Here is an 18408-nt window from a genome sequence, read left to right as displayed (position 1 = left end):
TCCTCGTCGCCCATGACCACGCCTACCTGTCGAATCGCGCATGCGTGCCAGCCTCGCTGGCAGCCTGGTGCAGCCCTGAGGAGGTGACTTTCGCACCTGCACAGGTTTGCTCGCACCTGCACAGGTTTGCTCTCACCTGCCCGGGTTTGATGGGGTGGCCGGCCTGGGTGGGACGGGTCTGCGAGAGGGGGGCCGTTAGGTCGCCCCAGGTCACCCAGCTAAGTGGCAAGGCTTGGATTCGAACCCGGGTAATAGGGCTCTAGAGCCTGTGCTGTTAACCAGCACACTAGCTATATATTAATTATCGTTATCCTTGCTCTTAGTACTCATTAACATAATAGCTGGTCCTCGTTTCATTCATTCATCCACTCGTCAAGTCTCCAACACCAGGCGAATGAAGAACCGCAGGTTAATTAGCGTCTAACAGGGAATGAAATCTGATACAACTGTTGCACTTCAAGTAAGCTTCCAAGCACACAGGACCACAGATGTAAAATGTGCACACATTTACATGCACATACGGAGGGTCAACATCAGCTTCATGGATAAAACATGAGGGGGTGGTTAATAGGGTGACCAAGCAACATAAATAAGTGTTTTTAAAGGAAACAGATTGTTTCCTGAACTCCCCAGGACAGTGCAGGGGGAGCCGGCTGGGCATCTTGGGACCCCGTTTTAGTCTTGGTTGGGTTGTTCCCAGGGGATGTCTGGGTGCTAAGAGGGCACCGAGGAAGGTGGTGTAGACACCTCTGGGTTTTTTGTCTAAAAGCTTGTGAGAATAAAGCAGGCAGAGCCATCTTTTAAAAACAAAAGTCAGATTACGTCCTTCCTCTGTTCAAACCCTCGGAGGCCCCCACCTTGGACAGAAGGAATTCAGTATTCTCACAGTCATCCCCTCCCCATCTCATACCCGACTCTGCTCCCTCCTATTCACCCGGGAGGCTTCTCTCCAGGACACCCACCTGCCTTGTTCCATTCCCTCACTTCCTTCTGGCCTGTGCTCAGGCATCATCCTCTTCTCAGTGAGATCTTCCCAGACCATCCTATTTAAAATAACCACTTCTCGGGGAATTCCCTGGTGGTCTAGTGGTTTGGACTCTGCGCTTCCACTGCTGGGGGCCCAGGTTCGATCCCTGGTCAGGGAACGAGGATCCCGCAATCCCCACGCCCTGGCCAAAAAAAAAAAGCCACCTCTCCCCACCGAGGCACTCCCTGGTGCATAGGAGCTGCTCAAAAAGTTCAATTTGTCGAATGAAAGAAGAAAGAGGAATGTGTGCTCACGGGGTGTGCAGAGAGGGTGGACAAAAGCAGACGTGATGTCACTGCCCATCTTTGGGCTGCCCGGATGTGTTAGGGAGCTGGACAGAGAGCTGCTGGGGGTCTGGGCAGCTCCTCACTGAGATGTTGAGGTAATTCACGTCATCCCAGGCTGTCTATCATCCTCAGCGTCAAGTTCGAACTCTCCACTTGGACCCTGTTAACCTTTCCTCCCTGAGGCATGGACAGTATCCATTCTCCTCTCCTCCTATAGTTGTATAATATTTTTGCTGGGCACACACCTCCGTCAAATTAAAAACTATTTCCCAGCCTTCCTTGCAATAGCAAGGACATGGGGTTAAACTAAAGGGATTAAGCCAATGGGATGTAAGGGGAAGTGTTACGGAGCAGTTTCTGGGACCCTCCCTTAAGCAGGAAACTGGGGAGTCTTTGGTTCCTGATACTTTGTCCCTTCCATCATTCATGGGGCCCCAAACAGATGTGCTATGAGGGCCCTACACTAAGTTATGGCAGAGTGGCAAACCTACTTGGGGGTCACCTCCTCCAGGAAGCCTTCCCTGATTCCCCCTCCTCCAGCTCACGACAATGAGTCTCTGGGCCCCCCCAGTCCTCTCTACTGTCTCCATCAGAGCACCTGTGACTCCCCCACCAGGTTGTGAGTGCCTTGGAGGCAGGAGCAGCTGCTGGTTCCCATCAGCAGCTTAGGCTGGATTTCTCCATATCCACAAAGGAAAAGAGAATAATGCTTGTAAAGCAGTTAGCATCATCTTTGGCATGCTATGAGCACTCAAGAAATGACAAGAGCACCTATAAACTATTGCAGTTGACCCTTGAACAACATGGGTTTGAATTGCACATCATGGGTCAATTTATAGGAGGATTTTTTTCCACTAAATAGGTACTATGGTACTATACAATCTGCGGTTTGTTGAATCTGCAGGCTGTAAAGTTATATTTGGATTTTCTTTTTCAAATTATTTTCCCATTTAGGTTATTATAGAATATTGAGCAGAGTTCCCTGTGCTATACAGTAGGTCCTATATTTGGATTTTCAATTCTGCAGAGGGTCAGTGCCCCTAACCCCTGCGTTGTTCACAGGTCAACTATATTATTGCTTATACTAGTTCATTCAGGTGGTAAACGCCCCAGACGTGTTGGAGGGGGCGGGCAGGTGGAGACCATTGTTCACCATTCGGCCAGGCCCTGCAAATGTGAATGATGGAACTCTATTAAGGTTCTTATGGCTGCTGTAACAAATTACCACAAGTTTGGTGGCTTAAAATAAAATGAATTTATTTTCTCACAGTCCTGGAGGCCAGAAGTTCAAAATCAAGGTGTCATCAGGGCTGGGTTCTCTCCAAAGGCGCTCAGGAAGGATCCTTCTGTATTAGCTTGAGCTGCTGTAACAAAATATCATAGATTGAGTGGCTTAAACAACTGAAATTTATTTTCTCACAGTTCTGGAGGCTGGAAGTCCGAGATCAAGGTGCCAGCATGGCCAGGTTGTGGTGAGGGGATCGCCCCTTGGGTTGCAGACAGCCACCTTCTCACTGTGTCCTCACACGGTCTCTTCTCTGAGTACATGAATAGAGAGGGAGCAAGCTCTCTAGTGTCTCTTATAAGGACACTAAACCTATCAGATCAGGGCCCCGTCCTTATGACCTCAGTTAACCTTAATGACTTTTTTAGAGGCCCCATTTCCAAATACAGCCACACTAGGGGTTAGGGCTTCCATATATGAATTTGGGGGGACACATGCAGCCTGTAATACCTTTCTTGCCTTTCTCCTAGCTTCTGGTGACTCCCGGTGACCCCTAACTTGTAGATGAGTCACTCCAGTGACACATTTGCCTCCATCTTCACATGGCCATCTTCCCTCTGTGTCTATGTCCAAATCGCCTTCTCTTCTAAGGACACCAGTCATTGGATTAGGGCCCACCTAAACCAGTATGACCTCATCTTCACTTATTTACCCTGCAAAGACCCTATTTCCAAATAAGGTCACATTCACAGGTTTGGGACTTGAACACATCTTTTGGGGGAACATAATTTGACCCATAATAGAAAATATCTTAGAACAGATATTCCAGATCTAGTTTTTCAGCCCCCAGCTGTGTGAGTCACCTCAGCTTTGGGGGTCCTCCTGGCTGAGACTCCCAGACATCGTAGTGCAGAGACAAGCCAGCCCCGCTGTGCTCCGTCCGAATTCCTGGCCCACAGAATCCATAAACATAACAAAAGTGTTATTATGGTCTATGCCACTAAATTTGGGGGTAGTTTGCAACACAGCAGTAGGTGCTCAGAATAAGGGGGAAGGAAAGCTGCCCTTCTTCACAGAGCTTTGCAGATTAGGGGGAGAGGGCCCCCCGCTTTCCTGAGTCTCAGTTACATACACAACCACCCCTGAGGCTCAGACAGGTGAGGTGCTTTGCTCAAAATGCCAGCTGCTGAGTGGTAGAGCTGGGATGCAGACTCAGGTCTCTGAAATGTCCCAGCGTTGAATGGGGCCTTAGAGTGAAAAGCCGTTTCTAGCATCCCAGGCACGTCTTTTCCTTTGAGAGTCTCCCCCCAGGCTTGGCGATGCAAGGGTTACTGCGCTAAGTCCCATATGCTGGAGTGTACATCACCCCCACTGCCTGGGCTAATGACAAATCATGTATGCAACAGAGGAAAGCGGATGGCCTGCCAGATGTGTGATAAGAAACCAGCTTGCAGGAAATTGCTATCAGGTGATCATTATTAGCCCGGGTATTCAGAGCAGACCCGTTTCCAAAGGTCATGCATTTACTAAATGCTTGATGCGTTTTCCCAATCGGCCCTGGAAGATTTTGTTCTCCTGGAGAGAAAGCTCTTCCCCTGGATCTGCTGAGAGCAGGTGATTATAATTCTACACCTCCCCCACCCCCGCATCTCACCAGCCTCTAACAGCAGCTGCTACAAATGAACAGTGATTGCCTTTCTGGTTCCTGGTACTGCATAGAGAGAAACCAAGCTGACCCTCGCGTGCAATGGATGTGGGTTCAAATCCCAGCTCGGCCACTCAGTAATCATAATCACTCATTTGATGCGTGATTATGGAGAGCTTTTCACATGCTAGGTACTCGGGCAAGTTACTTTACCTTTTTGAAACTTAATTTTCTAATTTCTCGAGTACTGATAATAATACCTACCTTGAAGCGTTGTTGTGAGAATGAGTGAAATAGAATGTGGAAAGTTCCAGGCACGACTTTCCTGCACTTCTTGAACTGATCTGAGCATATCTCTTGCATTTTAAAGAACGCACCAATTTCACTAATTTTACCAAGTCATATTGTTAGATTTTTAAAAAGCCAGTTAAGCCAGGTCACCTTCAAGGGGCCTGGAAGGAAGTGTTTGGCCTTTGTGATGGTGTCACGATGTGGTTCGAGATTCTCCCCGGGGCTGCTGTCATGGCCGCATGCTTGTTCATCCTGGGAATGGCCACTGCACGCATCCACAGGTTCACTAATGGGGGCAAGGAAAAAAGGGTTGCCCATTATTCATATCAGTGGAACTTGGTGGAAAGAGATAGGTGCATCTCTGGAGCTGATCGTTACTATGTGCCAAAGGGTTTGGAGAACATTGACTAAGGAAGCATTTTCCTGATTGATGAAAAATAACTCAGTTATGCTCATCTACCGCTGCTAGAAGGTTATGCAGTGTATTGTGTAGCATGCAGTGTATTTTGTACTGTGTAATAAAAATAAAACAAAAAAGTAAAATAAATAAATAAATAAATAATTTAAAAAGCAAGTTACATAAATCTGGAGCTTGGGATGAACACACACACACAACTATATGTAAGACAGATAACCAACAAGGACCTACTGTATAGCACAGGGAACTCTACTCAATATTCTGTGATAACCTATATGAGAAAAGAATCTAAAAAAGAATGAATATATGTATATGTCTAACTGAATCACTTGGCTGTACACCTGAAACGAACACAACATTGTAAATCAACTCTACTCCAGTAAAATTAAAATAAAAAAATTTTAAAAGCCAGTTATGATGCCATACATACTGTATAATATTAGTTAAGTAACAGAAAACACAAAAAATTATATGTTTTCTCAGGATATGTGCACATTATGTAAATACACAGAAAAAAATCTGGAAAGATGCCTTCTCAGGATAGGGGCTGGGATGAAGATAGGTTTGAGAGGACTTTGTCTTAATTTTTAAAGGGCTGCAACATATATCACTTCTATGGTTAGAAATTTATTTAAAAATGAAAGTGCACAGCGGCTTACACTGGTCAAATGTGGGACAATATGAGCCTTTAAATGAATATTTATTGGCAAGAATCAAACATGACACATTGAATAAAAGCAATCTATGTAAACAGGTACTCAAAACAAATGTGTCTTAGTCCATTGAAACTGCTATACAGCATACCATAGAGTAGGTAGTTTATAAACAACAGAAATGCTCACAGTTCTGGAGGCTGGAAGTCTGCGTTCAGGGTACCAGCGTGGTCAGGTTGTGGTGAAGGCCCTCTTGGGGTGACACAAACATTCAGGACAGTGCTTGTACACGAATGTTCATAAATCACTATTCATAGTAGCAAAAAGAAACAACCTAATGTCCATCAACTGAAAAATGGATAAATAAAATGTGGTCTATCCATACAGGGGGAAATTAGCCAGCCTTAAAATGGAAGGAGTATTGATACATGTTACAGCGTGGATGGACATTGAAAATATGAGGCTCAGTGAAATGTGCCAGACACAAAAGACCACACACGTACTGCATGATTCCACGTATAATGAAACATCCAGAAAAGGCAAATCCATAGAGACGATAAGCAGACTAGTGGTTGCCAGGGGCTGGGGAGAGGGAAAAATGGGGAGTGACTGCTTAATGGGTGTGGGGTCTCCTTTGGGAGTGATGAAAATGGCTTGAAACTAGATGGGGGGGTGGTTGTACAACACTGTAAATGTACTAAATACCACTGAATTGTTCACTTTAGAATGGTGAATTTTATGTGAATTTTATTTCAGTTAAAAAATCCATGAGTTCATAATGATACTAAAAGACTTTTTAAAAGGGTGGTGGATGGAAAACTGCGGTGAGAAACTGTAGAAGGAAGGATGAATAGAAATAGAAAATCACTCTTTAAAGTCACCTTAATGCTGACTGATCCAGATAAGAATCATCAATGGATGTTAAACCCTTGGGAAAAAGACAGTTGAGGTACAAGATAGTCACACAGGCCACACTGACCTGACCACACTGCCGCCCTCATCGCAGACTTCCAGCCTCCAGAACCGTGAGAAATAAATTTCTGTTGTTTATAAGCTGCCCAGGCTGTAGTATACGGTTATAGCAGACTGAATGAACTAAGATATAATCTACATACTGTCAAATTCACTATTTTAAAGTGTACAAATGGGTGGATTTCGTATATTCACAACATTGTACAGCCATCACCACTGTCTAATTCCAGAATATGTTCGTCACCCCCAAAACAAACACTGTGCCCATCAGCATCCTCCTGTAACTGAAAGTGGGGTCCCGCTGCTCGCTGCTCAAAAGCCAATAAAGAGGCAAAGTTGGTGGAAAGTAAAGTTTGCTTTATTTTGGAGGCCGGCAACTGGGGGGAGGGGCAGACTCCTGTCCGAAGGCCAACTCCCCCCCACTGACAACCAGGGGGCAAGAGCTTTTATAGGCAGAGGGAGTGGGCTACATGCAGAAACAGCACAGGCAGCTCTGACAGTCATCTTGAAATTGGTCATTGGTGGTCTGACCAGCACCATATTGATTGTTTTAGGTACAGTTAACCTTCAGTTCCCGGGTCGGTTTGTTCCCATATCCTTGAGGCCAATTCTCGGAATTGTGGCAGCTTGTATCATGGCTACAGCCTGGTCATCATGTAGTTAACTTCTTCCACCTGATGGGGGTTTCAGTATCTATAATACAGCTCACAGGATATGGCTCAGAATATTATCTATAGACCTTGAGAGGGAACTAAGGGCTTACTGACTTTGCTTACTGACTAAACTATTATCGTTTTGTCCTGTTTGACTGCTTTTCTTTGCTTCTACATTCTCTCACTTCTCTGATTAAACTTATTCTTTGGCTAAAGTTTTTCCACAGACAAAAGGCAGGAGGATATGGGGGTGGGGGAAGGACCATAGTGTCCTGTTTCGTTTCACTCCCCATTGCCCTCTCCCATGGCAAATGCCAAACCACTTTCTGTCTGTGGATTTGCCTCTTTGGGGTATTTCATATAAATGGAATCCTACAAAATGCACTCTTTTGTGTTTGGCTTCTTTCACTGAGCATGTTTTCAAGGTTTACCCATGTTGTAGCATGTATTAGTACTTCATTCCTTTTTTTTTTTGAGATGTCTTATCAATTGTCAAATTAATTTATTCTAAGTTGCCAGTGTAATTTTTTAAAACATGAGTTGGTAAACTCCAATCTGATTAAACATATGTCTGTGGCTGAGAATGCTTTTTTAATTGAAGTATAGTTGATGTACAATTTTATATGTTATAAGTGTATGGTATAGTGATTCACAATTTTTAAAGGTTATACTCCATTTGTAGTTATTATAAGTACTTTATTTCTTTTTAATGGCAAAATACCATTCCATGGTATGGAGAGACCACATTTATTTATTCATTCATTAGTGGATGGACATTTGGGTTGTTTCTACTTTTTGGCTGTTATAAATAATGGTGCTATGAACGTTCATGTAAAGTTTTTGTGTGGACATACATTTTCATGTCTCTTGGCTACCTACCTAGGAATGGAATTGCTGGGTCTTTTGGTGACTATGTTTAATCTTTTAAGGAACAGTCAAACTGTTTTCCAAAGTGGCTGCATAATTTTATATTCCAACTCCAGCTGAGTGTGAAGGTTCCAGTTTCCTGGAGGTTAGTCTTATTGGGAAACTCTTGGAACCAGTGTAAAACACATGCCTCTGAGTTGTCTCACCCAAAGGGTGAGGGTGCTGGGGCATTTATACACCAAATCCCACAGTCATTGGTTAGGGCTGCTAATTTCTTGGCTTTTCTGGTTGGCCGTGGGTGAGCAGAGTGACCCTAGAGAAAGCCTCTGGTGCTGCCTATTAGATGTTGGGCCTGGATGCGTGGAAAAAAGGGACTCAGTGAAGTATCTCTGCTGCTGTTCTTATGAATTGTTTAAGGATAACCCAGCCAATTCTCATATCTCCCACAGCCTGCTGTGGCCCTCACAGAACTGCAGATGCCCTTTTAATTGTGTTAAAAATCACACAATTTAGGGTCTGTAGTGATCTGAAAAGCATCCTCCAAAAATTCATATCCACCTGAAACCTCCGAATGTGACCTTATTTGGAAATACGGTCTCTGTAGACGTAATCATTTTGGATTTAGGGTGGACCCTGAATCCAATGACAAGTGTCCTTACAAAAAGAGGACTTCCCTGGTGGCCCAGTGGTAAAGAATCCGCCTTCCAATGCAGGGGCACAGGTTTGATCCCTGGTCAGGGAACTAAGATCCCACATGCTGCGGGGCAACTAAGCCCATGTGCCACAAAACTACAGAGCCCACGCACTCTGGAGCCTTTGCGCCACAACTAGAGAGAGAAAACCCGCACGCCACCACTAGAGAGAAGCCTGAGTGCCACAACGAAAGCCTGCGCACCACAACGAAAAGATCCCACATGCCTCAACGAAGATCTCATGAGCCTGCAACTAAGACCTGATGCAACCAAAATAAATAAATAAAAAGAGGAGAGGATGCAGAGAGAAGAAGGTGATTGAAGACAGAGGCAGAGATTGGAGTGACCAGTCTACAAGCCAGGGGACACCAAAGATTGCTGGCCACACCAGGAGCCGGGAGAGAGGCAGGGGACAGATCGTCCCTCAGAGTCTCTTGCAGGAATCAACCCTTCTGACATCTTGATCTTAGACCTCTGCTGTCCAGAACTGTGAGAGAAGAAATTGCTGTTGTTGAAGCCCCCTAGTTTGTGGTACCCAGTTAGGAAGCTAACGGGTGGTCTCAGCTGGTTGGTGCCTCAAGGCTCTAGTGTCCCCTGGGCTCCGAAGGCCAGTGCCCAGCCTGGTTTCCACCTCCACGATCAGCTCCTTCTGAAGTTCACAGTCTAAATGCTCCCTGCTCAGATAGGCCTTCTCCCCACCGCCCCATCCTGTGTTGCCCCCTACCATCTGTGCAAGGATCTCTATCACACACCTGTTTTATTTTCTTCCTAGGCCCGTGGCTCTCCAGAACGACCTGTTATTTAATTTCTCCGTGTTTATCATCTGTCTCTTGCACTAGCATGTAAGATGCATGACAGCAGGGCCTTGCCTGCCTGGTTCACTGTTATCCTGAGCACCTGTGATAGGGGACTCTGCAGAAAGAACGAGAGGCTGGAGACCTTCGGAGTGCCTCTGGAGGCGCTACTGCCCCAGATGTCATGGGGAAGATGTAACTTCAGAGAAGCTGGCCCTTGACACCCCACCCACTCGCTGTGCATGGTGGGCAGAAGAAGTTTTGCTGAAACACTTAGACCAGGATCAAAATGTTCTCTTTTGAGATGAGCTTAAGAAGTCACCCTGTTCTTTCCTGTGTCTGGCTTTGGGAGAATAATGAATATTTCCAAGTGTCACAAGCCTACTCTGTTTTCCTTCTTCCCAGATTACCCCAGGACCCAGGATGCTGGTGGAAGACTTTGAATGGCATCTTCTCTTCCTGGTGAGGCTCCCTCCCTCTTCTTATTATGGCTGTCTCCTAGCAAGGTGTCCGATTGCTGCATCTGAGCACTTATTGTAGGGTAGCAGTGGAATCACCAGGATCCAGATAGTGGGGTACATCCTCTGAATAGCAGAAGCAGTGTGGGGGGAGGCACAGGGGAGGCTAATGCACCATCTCCCCAGGGAAGGATTAGCTACTTTGATTTATTTATTTATTTTTAAAATTATTTTTAAGCTGCTTTTCAACTGTCTCTGCCCAACGGCTTCTTTGGGTCTCCCCTCTGATTTCTATTCAATTTTATTTAAAATATGTCTCTTTTCTTCAAGCTTGGGCAGGGATTGATCTTTGCTAGCTGAGTAAGGGACAGTAACTCCGGAATGCGAAGCCATGTCCTGTTTAGTAATTCCTGGACGAATGGAGGCTGTGCCAGGCATCTCATATGTTTTATCGCTTTTAGTTCCCACAACAACCCTATGAGTGAAGTATTGTTCCCATTTTATAGATGAGGTCAGACAGGTTAAGTCATGTGCCCAACATCCTTTCCTTCCCTTTTCTTTTCTTTCCCTCCTGTTCCATCCTTCTTTTCTTAAAACATGAAAAAATTAATAAACTTTATTTTTTAGAGCAGTTTTAGGTTCATAGCAAAATTGAATGTTAAGTACAGAGATTTATATCCAATATATCCCCCGCAAACTGCCCCGCCCCCAATCTGTAGCCCCAGGAACCTCTCCAGCTGAGCTGTAGTTACCTGTTTCTCCGAGTGCCTTGAAATCCACCATGCAGGCGGGCAATGGTGGTCTCGACACTCAGGAAAGTGGTGACTTGATGGATGCCCATGGTTCCTCTCATAGAGATGATTTCTTGTTTGTTCCTGAGAGTCCTCTGGGGGTCATGGCTGTATTGAGTAAGAACTTCCTAGAACACATTGTGGTTTGAAATGCTGGACTTGGTAGATGGGGAATAGGCTGGGAGAGGGAGAAAAGCACCGAACTGGGCCCAGGAGGGACGCTGGGCAGCTTAAGGGAGACATGGGTTGAGAGTCTGGGCTCTGGACTCTAGTAGACCTGGGACTGGCCCCCAACTGTGAGACTTTGGGTGACCTCTCTGAGTGTTGGCTTCTTTCTGGGTGAACCAGGATAGGCTGGTCCACTGCCTTCTCCCCTGCAATGTGCCCCCATCCTATGTAGGCACTCCCCCCAGAACAGGAATGGGGACTCTTGTTGGAGAGTCAGAATGCAGATGGCCACTTTCATTCTGCTCCCAGCCTTTGTGATCTTTTTTTTTTTTCTCTCTCCAACTCAGAATTTCTCTTTTTTAGCTGACGATACTCCGGGAGGCTTCAGATCCTACAAAGGCACTTTGATCATATGGCTCATCGTCAGCTCCCTTTATCTTGGGAACATCTGGCGAACCAAATCTAATCAATACAGAGCGGCAGAGGGCTCACGGAAGGTCCACATCTTCCCGGGTCTCCTTCAAGAGCACTGAGTCACGATGAGGCTGCCTTGCCTGAGAACTCACACCTGTCTGGACATACCCAGCAGTGCAGAACACAGCACCCATGGGTCGGGGGCCTGCTGCAGGCTCACACACGACATCTCCAATTCTCCAGGCCATAACCCTAAACCTAACCCTAATCCTAACCCTGACCCGGACCCTAAACCTAACCCTAACCCATACCCTAACCCTAACCCATACCTGTACCCTAACCCGTACCCTAAACCATACCCTAACCTTAACCCCAACCCATACCCTAACCATAACCCGTACCCTAAACCTAACCCTAACCCTAAACCTAACCCATACCATAAGCCATACACTAACCCATACCATAAGCTGTACACTAACCCTAACCCTAACCCTAACCCATACCCTAAGCTGTACCCTAACCCGTACCCTTAGCTATACCCTAAACCTAATCCTAACCCATAACCTAACCCTAACCCATACCCGTACCTGTACCCGTACCCTAACCCGTACCCTAAACCGTACCTTAACCTTAACCCCAACCCATACCCTAACCGTAAACCGTACCCTAAACCTAACCCTAACCCTAAACCTAACCCGTATCATAAGCCGTACACTAACCTGTACCGTAAGCCGTACACGAAACCTAACCCTAACCCTAACCCATACCCTAAGCTGTACCCTAAACCATACCCTTAGTCGTACCCTAACCCTAACCCTAACCCTAACCCTAACCCTAACCCTAACCTTAACCCATACCCTAAACCTTACACTTACTAGTAACATAAGCCTTACCCTAAACCTAGCCCTAACCCTAACCCTAAACATAACCCTAACCCTAACCCTAACCCCTACCCTAACCCTAACCCATAACCTAACCCTAATCCGTACCCTAACCCTAACCCTAACTATAACCCTAACCCTTACCCTAATGGTAACCCGTCCCCTAAACCTAATCCGTACCCTAAACCTTGAACTAACTCTAACCCATACCCTAAGCTGTAACCTAAACCTAACCATAACCCCTACCCTAACCCTGACCCGAATGCTAACCCTAATCCTTACCCTAACCCTATCTCTAACACTAACCCTAACCCATACCCTAAGCCATACCCCAACCTGTACCCTAAACTGTACCCTAACACTAACGCTAACCCTAACACATAGCCTAAGCCGTACCCTTACTCGTAACCTAAGCTGTATCCTAATCCTAGCCCTAACTCTAACCCTAACCCTAACCCTAAACCTAACCCTAAACCCTACCTTAACCGTAACCCATAACCTAACACTAATCCGTACCCTAAACCTAATGCTAACCCCAACCGAAACCCATACCCTAACCCTAACCCGTACCCTAAACCTAATCGGTAACCTAATCCTTACCCTAACCCTAGCCTTAACTCTAACCGTAACCCTAACCATACCCTAAGCCGTACCCTTACTCATAACTTAAGCCATACCCTATCTGTAGCCCTAACCCTAACCCTAAGCCTAACACTAACACTAACACCTAATCTAACCCACACCCATACCCTAATACTAATCCGTATCCTAACCCTAACCCTAACCATAACCATAACTCTAACCCTAAACCTAACTGGTACCCTAAGCCATACCCTAACCCGTACCCTAAGCTGTACCCTAACCCTAACCCGTACCCTAACACTAACCCATACCCTAGCCCTAACCCTAACCATAACCCTAACCCTAATCTGTACCCTAATCCTTACCCTAAACCTAACTCTAACCTTAACCGTAACCCATACCCTAAGCCTTACTCCAACCCGTACCCTAAGCCTAACCCTAACACTAACCCCTACCCTAACCCTAACCCTAAACCTAACCCACACACTAAGCTCTACCCTATCCTATACCTTCAGCCATACCCTAACCCTAACACTAACCGTAACCCCCACCCTAATCGTACCCCATCCCCTGAACCTAATCTGTACCCTAAACCTTACCCTGATCCTAACCCTAACCCTAACACTAACCCATACCCTAAGCCGTACCCTTACTCGTAACCTAAGCTGTACCCTAACCGTAGCCCTAACCCTAACCCTAACCCTAACCCTAACCCTAACACCTAACCTAACCCTCACCCATACCCTAACAGTAATCTGTATACTAAACCTAACCCTAACCTTAACCATAACTCTAACCCTAAACCTAACCGGTACCCTAAGCCGTACCCTAAACCGTACCCTAAGCCGTACCCTAACCCTAACCCTAACCCTGACCCTAACTGTAACCCGTCCACTAAACCTAATCCATACCCTAAACCTTACCCTAACCCTAACCCTAACTCTAACCCATACCCTAAGACGTACACTTACCCATACCCTAAGCTGTACCATAAACCTAACCCTAACCCTAACCCCTACCCTAACACTTACCTGTACCCTAACACTAATCCGTACCAAAATCCTTGCCCCAATCCTAACCCTAACGCTAGCCCTAACCCTAACACATACCCTAAGCAGTACGGCAACCCGTACCTTAAGCCGTACCATTAACCCAAACCTAGCCCTAACCCATAACCTAACCCTTACACTTACTCATAACCTAAGCTTTGCCCTAAACCTAGCACTAAACCTAACCCTAACATTAACCCTAACCATAACCCTAACCCCTACCCTAACCCTAACCCATAACCTAACGCTTACACTTACTCGTAACCTAAGCTGTATACTAAACCTAGCATTAACACTAACCTTAAAATTAACCCTAACCATAACCCTAACCCCTACCCTAACCCTCAGCCATACCCGAACATTCATCCGTACCCTAAACCTAACACTAACCCTAACCATAACTCTAACCTTAAACCTGACCTGTACCCTTAGCCATGCCCTAGCACGTACCCTAACCCTAACCCATACCCTAAGTCATACCTTAACCTATACCCTAATCCGTTCCCTACCCCTACCCTAACCCTAACCTGTACCCTAACCCTAACCCTAACCCTAACCCTAACCCTAACCCTAACCCTAACACTAACCCTAACCCTAACCCTAACCCTAACACTAACCCGTACCCTAAACCTAATCCGTACCCTAACCCTTGCCCTAACCCTAACCCTAATCCTAACCCTAACCCTAATCCATAACCTAAGCCGTACCCCAACCCGTACCCTAAGCCGTACCATAACCCTAAACCTAGACTTAACCCATTACCTAACCCTTACACTTACTCATAACCTATGCCGTACCCTAACCCCAGCCCTAACCCTAAACCTAACCCTAACCCTAACTCAAACCCTAACCCTAACCCGTACCCTAAGCCATACCCTAACCCTAACCCTAACCCTAACCGATAACCTAATCCGTACCCTACCTATACCCTAAGCCGTACCCTAATCCTAACCCTAACCCTATCCTAAACCTAACCTGTACCCTAACCGTAATCTGTACCCAGATCTTGACCCTAACCCTAACCATAACCCATACCCTAAGCCGTACCCCAACCCGTACCCTAAGCGGTACCCTAACCCTAACCCATATCCTAAGTCGTACCCTTACCCATACGCTCATCCATTCCCCAACCCTAACCCTAACCCTACCCGTACCCCTCCCTAACCCTAACTCATACCCTAAACCTAATCCGTACCCTAATCCTTGCCCTAACCCTAACCCGAATCCTAATCCTAACCCTAACCCATAACCTAAGCCATAGCCCAACCTGTACCCTAAGCTGTACCCTAACCTTCACACTAACACTAACCCATACACGAAGTCTTACACTTGCTCGTAACCTCAACCGTACCCTAAACCTAGCCCGAACCCTAACCCTAACCTTAACCCTAACCCTAAACCTAACCCCTACCCTAACCCTCAGCCATAACCTAACCTTAAACCGTACCCTAAACCTAACACTAACCCTAACCGTAACTCTAACCCTAAACTTAACCTGTACTCTTAGCCGTACCCTAACATGTAGCCTAACCCATACCCTAACCCTAACCCATACCCTAAGCCGTACCCTTACCCATACCCTAAGCTGTACTATAAAATTAACCCTAACCCTAACCACTACTCTAACCCTAACCCGTACCCTAACCCTAATCCGTACCCTAATCCTTACCCTAACCCCAACCGTAATTCTAACCCTAACCATAAACAATACCGTAAGCCATACCCCAAACCTTACCCTAAGCCGTACTGTAACCCTAACCCTAACCCTAAACCTAACCCTAACCCTAACCCTAACCCTAAACCTAGCACTAACCCTAACCATAACATTAACCCTAACCATAACCCTAACCCCTACCCTAACCCTCAGCCATACCCGAACACTCATCCGTACCCTAAACCTAACACTAACCCTAACCGTAACTCTAACCTTAAACCTAATCTGCACTCTTAGGCGTACCGTAACACGTACCCTAAGCCATACCCAAACCTAACCCATACCCTAATGCGTCCCCTAACCCTAACCCTAACCGAAAAGGAACCCCTACCCTAACCCTAATCCATACCCTAAACCTAACCTTTACCCTAACCCATAAACTAAGCCGTACCCCAACCCATACCCTCAGTCGTACCGTAACCTTAAACCTAGACCTAACCCATTACCTGACCCTTGCACTAATTTGTAACCTAAGCCGTACCCTAACCCTAGCCCTAAACCTAACCCTAACCCTAACCCATACCCTAAGCGATACCCTAACCGTAACCCTAAACGTAACCCCCACCCTAACAGTAACCCGTACCCTAAACTTAATCCGTACCCTAAACCTTACCCTAACCTTAACCATAACTCTAACCCATACCCTAAGATGTACCCTTACCCATACCCTAACCTGTACCATAAACCTAACCCTAACCCTAACCCTAACCACTACCTTACCATAACCCATACCCTAACCCTAATCTGTACCCTAATCCTTACCCTAACCCTAACCCTAGCTCTAAACCTAACCCTAAACCATACCCTAAGCTGTACCCGAAACCCTACCCTAACTCTCACCCATACCCTAACCCTAATCCGTACCCTAAACCTAACACTAACCCTAACTGTAACTCTGATCCAAACCTAACCTGTACCATTAGCCATACCCTAACATGTACCCTAAGCCGTACCCTAACCCTAACCCGTACGCGAAGTCGTACCCTTACCCATACCATAATCCATTCCCTAACCCTAACCCTAACCCTAACCATACCCCTACCCTAACCCTAACCCGTACCCTAAACCTAATCTGTACCCTAATCCTTGCCTTAACCCTAACCCTAATCCTAACCCTAACACTAACCCTAACCCATAACCTATGCCATAACCCAACCCGTACCCTAAGCCATACCATAACCCTAAACCTAGACCTAACACATTACCTAACCTTTACTCTTACTTGTAATGTAAGCCGTACCCTAACCCCAGCTCTAACCCTAAACCTAACCCTAAACCTAACCACAACTCGAACAGTAAGCCTAACCTATACCCTAAGCCATACGCAAAGGCTAACCAAACCCTAACCCATACCCTAAGCCGTACACTTACCCATACCCTAGGCCATACTCTAATCCTAAACCTAACCCTAAGCCTAACCTGAACCCTAAGCCATACCCTAACCCTAACCCTAACCCTAACCCATACCCTAAGCCGTACCCTTACCTATACCCTAAGCTGTACCCGAATCCAAAACCTAAACCTACCCCTATCCTAACCCAAACCTGTACCCTAAACCTAATCCGTACCCGAATCTTGACCCTAAACCTAAACATAACTCTAACCCTAACAGTAACCCATACCCTCAGCCATAACCCAACCCGTATCCTAAGCCGTACCCTAACCCTAACCCTAACCCTAACCCTAACCCTAACCCTAACCCTAACCCATACCCTAAGCCTTACACTTACTCGTAACCTAAGCCATACCCTAAACCTAACCCTAACCCTAACCCTAACCTCAATCCTAACCCTAACCCTAACGCCTACATTAACCCTCACCCATACTCTAACCCTAATCTGTACCCTAACCCTAAACCTAACCCTAACCCTAACCCTAACCCTAACCCTAATCCTAACCCTAACCCTAATCCATAACCTAAGCCATACCCCAACCCGTACCCTAAGCCGTACCATAACCCTAAACCTAGACTTAACCCATTACCTAACCCTTACACTTACTCATAACCTATGCCGTACCCTAACCCCAGCCCTAACCCTAAACCTAACCCTAACCCTAACTCAAACCCTAACCCTAACCCGTACCCTAAGCCATACCCTAACCCTAACCCTAACCCTAACCGATAACCTAATCCGTACCCTACCTATACCCTAAGCCGTACCCTAATCCTAACCCTAACCCTATCCTAAACCTAACCGATAACCTAATCCGTACCCTACCTATACCCTAAGCCGTACCCTAATCCTAACCCTAACCCTATCCTAAACCTAACCTGTACCCTAACCGTAATCCGTACCCAAATCTTGACCCTAACCCTAACCATAACCCATACCCTAAGCCGTACCCCAACCCGTACCCTAAGTGGTACCCTAACCCTAACCCATATCCTAAGTCGTACCCTTACCCATACGCTCATCCATTCCCCAACCCTAACCCTACCCGTACCCCTCCCTAACCGTAACTCATACCCTAAACCTAATCCGTACCCTAATCCTTGCCCTAACCCTAACCCGAATCCTAACCCTAACCCTAACCCATAACTTAAGCCATAGCCCAACCTGTACCCTAAGCTGTACCCTAACCTTCACACTAACACTAACCCATACACGAAGTCTTACACTTACTCGTAACCTCAACCGTACCCTAAACCTAGCCCGAACCCTAACCCTAACCTTAACCCTAACCCTAAACCTAACCCCTACCCTAACCCTCAGCCATAACCTAACCCCAATCCGTAACCTAAACCTAACACTAACCCTAACCGTAACTCTAACCCTAAACTTAACCTGTACTCTTAGCCGTACCCTAACATGTACCCTAAGCCATG

General features: G+C 46.2%; 1 pseudogene; it reads left to right on the top strand.

The window, feature by feature from the left end:
• The first annotated feature begins 4673 nt into the window (after window positions 1–4673).
• LOC137750553 (NADH dehydrogenase [ubiquinone] 1 alpha subcomplex subunit 1 pseudogene) lies at window positions 4674–4886 on the top strand (annotated as a pseudogene).
• Window positions 4887–18408: the final 13522 nt, after the last annotated feature.

This window comes from Eschrichtius robustus, chromosome 16, assembly GCF_028021215.1.
Source record: "Eschrichtius robustus isolate mEscRob2 chromosome 16, mEscRob2.pri, whole genome shotgun sequence".
NCBI lineage: Eukaryota > Metazoa > Chordata > Mammalia > Artiodactyla > Eschrichtiidae > Eschrichtius > Eschrichtius robustus.
This window is presented reverse-complemented; position numbering and strand designations above follow the sequence as displayed.